The sequence below is a fragment of the Corvus brachyrhynchos genome, unplaced genomic scaffold (assembly GCF_000691975.1).
Source record: "Corvus brachyrhynchos isolate BGI_N302 unplaced genomic scaffold, ASM69197v1 scaffold4, whole genome shotgun sequence".
In the NCBI taxonomy this organism is placed as follows: domain Eukaryota; kingdom Metazoa; phylum Chordata; class Aves; order Passeriformes; family Corvidae; genus Corvus; species Corvus brachyrhynchos.
In genome coordinates, this window is record NW_008237878.1 from 5,552,220 (window position 1) to 5,556,748 (window position 4,529).

Consider the following 4,529-nt stretch of genomic DNA (forward strand, 5'->3'; position numbering starts at 1 on the left):
CACCGCTTCCTGCAGCTGCCGGCCAGGACCGCAGCACGCCCAGCGCAGGTCAGGGATCTCAGCACCAGCCTCTCAGGTGTTCCTACCTTGATTCCACTGCGGGGCTCTTTCACTGTATTTATCTCCGTGATTTCAGCCAAACGCGGGTGCTCTTGCCTCCACCACTGGCCTTGGGAGGTTGTAACCCTGGGGCAAACAAGCAGATGGAGAGATGTGATTCTGTGTGAGGCCTTGCAAGGATTTGGTGATCACAGCCCTCATCTGCAGCACAAGGGTGAGATTCAGCTGCTGCCCCAGGAGCCAGCAGGTCTCCTCTCTGCCCACAGCTAGGACCCCCAGACTTCTCCTCTGGAGCCGGGAAGCACAGCAGCTTCCCTGCCTCCTTGGTTCTCAGTGATAGGCAGCGTCTGTCTTTTCCAAAACACGCACTTTTGTCCTCCTCTCTTCCTCCTCTGGCTTTGCAGATGCCAGTCCACCGAAGGCATTTTCAAGCTGTGGGGTACCCAGGTCCTACGTGAAATGTGAAGTGCTTGAGTTGCAGCCCTAATCACACCCTCAATTTTTTATATAGTTAAAACAGCACTGTTTCCTCTATCCAAAACATGCTCTGATCCTGTGACAAAATCCAGACACTCCCAGCCCAAAGAAGCTCTCCTTGTGTGGACCACATACCTTGCTCAGGTTTTGCATTTCAACTGTACATGTGTGGCAGATTTTTTTCATTCACAGCCTGCCAGTGCCTGCCTATGGCTATTTCAGTTACATTTTTAGTAAGCTTTAAGAAGAGTTAAAAGTACTTTTTAAAGTTATGAAGTGTCCTCTTTTCCACATTTTTTTTTCTCCTTATTTCAACAACACTCATCACACAGTGGTCTCACCTCCTTGCAGGACTCACAGATGCTCTCCCATATTCTTCCAGGAGGTTTTCCCTGTGTGTTTCCCAATGCTTCAGACAATTGCTGTGCACAGACAGGTTTTTTCATTATTTTTTTTCTGAGTCTTGTGGTCTGACAAGGAGACAAAACCAGATTTTTTTTTTTAAACCAGGAAGAAATTATTTTAAAGAAAGGTGAACACTATAAGGAGGGAGGAGGGATGGGCTACTGCAGATCACTAAATTAACTTGAAAAAACCCAGAGGAGCAGCCCCTAGGCAGACAGTACCCCATCACCACTGTCTCTCTGCTAAGGCAGGATGTGTTTCCAGAGTAGCTGAACAAAGAGTAGGAGCCAAGCTCCAAACAGCCCCCTCCAAGTCCACCATTCTATGGAAACCCCAAATAAGAATAACGGTGTGCTTTGCTTGGCAGAGGCTCAGTGTGAGTTGTGCTGACGAGCTAAAAAATGAGGTTGTAAAAATAATGAAACTGGAAGAGTGTTTTTTTTTCTTTTTCTCCAGCTGCTTTTTGAGGGCCTTAGCAAGGCTAAGCAAACTTACACCTGTGCTCTCATGACTGGCAAGTGTAACACCTTGCTCAGGATTGAAAACAGAGAGAGAAGTGCCCTGTGCCTCCCACTGGCAGCCAAAAGGCTGTTGGATTAAGGTTAAATGGTGAAACACCAATAAAGTCTGAAGCAGGGAGGTTTTTTTCAGGATCGCCGATAGATTTGTATTAAAATCTTCAAGGTATTGCCAGGATGACTTCCGCTACATATGCATAGCCCTGTTTATTCTCTCCTGCCCCTGACCTGGGCTCCTCAGAGAGCAACATACTGTTTCATGGTCCCTGCACATTCCTGGTGCAAGCTCCCCACTGGTATGAGGATCACACCAGAATAAATCCTGTTCCCTGCTGCTACAGGCTTCAGTGTGCTTCTGTGGTCACAGCCAACCCCCTCCTTCCAGAAAACAACTTCTCCTTCCCTCCTTGAGAACAAATTGCTCTGACAGATGACACAGCTCTGAGTTTGGCATCAGCCCTGTAAAAACAGAGGAACGCAGGGCTTTTCCTGGGGTGCGGTTCTGTCCATGGTTTATCCTGCCAGAGGCATTTATTAGACCACTCTGGTCCCTCAGCTCTGGCAGACGGCTGGGCTGGCACCGGCTCCATCGCAGCTGTCCCCCTCCCACTGCTCCTTGGCCCTGAGGGTGACACGCTCTCTCCACAGCACATGGGGAGCTGGGGCACTCTGCCAGATGGCAGCAGGGTCTGGTAACCTCTCTCATGCTGCTTCCTGACCTGCAGCTCTCTGGGACGTTACTGCTGGAGGGAGACATTCCTTGCAATGAGGGAACTAAAAAAACAACACATAAAGAGAGAAAAAGCAGCTCTGAACTCCTGGCTCTCTCTGTTACTTGGCACCAGGCCTGGGTGGCCAGATCTGCACACGGGCACCGCAGCCTGTCCCTGCTTGAACACAGCCTGCAAGCTGTCCCCGAGCTGTCCCTGGAGCTGTCCCAGCCACCATCACCAGCACACCCAGCCAGGGGCTACGAGGAGCTGTGACTGACCCCATGCATGAAGAACAGCTTGGCACTGCTCACAGGGCAGTGGCAAGAGGGGCCTGCAGAGCCAAACGTAGCCTTGAACAAGCCCAAAGGCAGCAGCTTTTCAACCCAAGGACAAATTTAGCCTATGTGGTAGGGCTGAAGTCTTGAAAGAGATGATGCACAGGCTTAGCATGACTCAATTATCACAATTAGAAATGGATTCAAACACAGGGTTAGTGTACAACAGTATGGTTCAGAGCTCACCAGGGTCTGGATGGGTCACATATTGAAACTGGCATTTGCCAGCGAGTTCAAATCCAGCCTATGGGATGAACTCCTTGGAGAGCAACCTTTGGCCCAGGATGTAACAACTGAAGCCAAATCATTTCCAGACACAAGGGACATATGCATTTATTTCTTTCCCTCCATTTACCAGGAGAAATTGCCCTAAGGGAGAGAGGGAAATAAGAGCTGTAGCTGCGTGTCTTATTAAAGAGGCCGACTGGAGTTCATTTATTCCCTGTGACACATGGAAGGACAGTGACAGCCGTTCCTAGCAGAGGAACTTGCAAACCCAACCTGGACAACTGGAAGGCGTTCCCAGATGTAGCACTGCTGGCCAGCCTTAAATTAGAAGCGTCTGTTCTGCTCAGCCTCTCATGTTTCATGGTTGCTTCCCTCTGAACGTGCCTACACAGTTCCAGGCCCCAAAGCCCAGCTCTTTGGAGAAGGCCAAGATAAACAGGCTTTTTCCTGGAGAGCAGAGGGACCTGGAACATCTCCCTGGCTGGAAGCATCAGGCTGAGGAGGTGGAACCCGCCCCTGCAGCCATCTCCTGCTGTGCTGCTGGAAGAGAGCACCACTGTCACCCGAAACACGGTGACAAACTACCTGCTTGTGCTAGGATATGCTACAGGGCAAACTGCCAAATTCACAGGGCTGGTGCCTACATAAATCAAAGGGAAAGTGAAGTAATGTGCCAAGAAAATTTCCATGATCGGAATTTGGGGGGGTGGGGGAATGGTAAGGGGAGAAAAAGAAAGCTAGTTGAGAAATGATGCTGTTTTGAACATAGCACACCAGGAGACATCCCATTCTATTTAGCCTTTGCCAAGGGGCTATTTGACTCCATATCCAAACACAGAATTTAGGAAATCCTCTTCCGATACTTGGCAATCTCAGGCCAAATCAAAGAATTATCTCTGTGACTCATATTAGGAACTTAAAGAAAGATTGAGTCCTGGATCCCATTATGCAAACATGAAAGGTCTGCTGTCCCACAGGGCTCACAGGCAAAAGCCCTGCTCCGGCAATCACAGCAGATAACATCCGTTCCTTGCTTTTATCTGCCTTAGATGTTTGGGAATAAAGTGTCAATCACCTCTTCCCCAGTCATGTGTTAAACCACTAACATTTTCCTTTCCCCAGCTGCCTTAAGTCAGTTCAGGGCTGGTTACCATGCCTTGGCTACCTGTAGCACTTCTACTCTGGCATCACCTAGCTGTCAATTATCTGTGCTTTTTAGCAGAAAACTTGGGTTCAGCTTAAACTCTATTTGTGTTAAACCTCACCTTCCTGAGCAACAATGATCTGTGTGCCAGGCCAGTGAGATGAACTGTCCCAATTTGAGGCTCATTAATTCAACAGCATAATCAAAAGCACCAAAGTCCATCCCTCTGCAGTGCTCCCAGTGCTGTGCTTGGTGATCTCAGTGTCATCCACACCAATAGCTCCTCCAGGCCATCCTATGCCCAGCACTTCCACAAGGATTGACACCTCTGGCCCCTGGAAGCCCTGGCAGGAACCGGCCACTGCTAAAAACATGGAGAAACAGAGCTGCTTTGTGCCGTGGCTGGAGAGGAGGCTGAGGAGCACGTAAAAGCCCTGAGCATCCCGGAATATTTGTTAAAGTTGGTTTTTTTGCTCTTTTTCGGGCAGAAAAAGAAGTGGGAGACCCCAGGAGGGCCCAACAAGCAGCCCTTGGCCGGTCCCAAGGCCTGCCCAGGCCTGAGAGCTCAGCAAGAGCACGGGCCCAGCTCCCCGCGGAAACACCCAAGCTCTCCGACAGAACCTGGGCGCCGAGGAAGGGCCGGGGCTGC

At 49.9% G+C, this 4,529-nt stretch overlaps 1 long non-coding RNA gene across 2 annotated transcripts in view; it reads right to left on the reverse strand.

Annotated features, from left to right (window-relative positions):
• LOC108446276 overlaps positions 1 to 4,523 on the reverse strand; it is a 10,379-nt gene extending 5,856 nt beyond the window's left edge. For both annotated transcript variants that reach the window (XR_001861425.1, XR_001861424.1), the window contains exons 1-3: positions 4,002 to 4,523; positions 879 to 1,007; positions 87 to 186 (exon numbers count right to left, since the gene is read on the reverse strand). This is a non-coding gene — a long non-coding RNA (uncharacterized LOC108446276). The remainder of the gene's footprint in view (positions 1 to 86; positions 187 to 878; positions 1,008 to 4,001) is intronic.
• Positions 4,524 to 4,529: the final 6 nt, after the last annotated feature.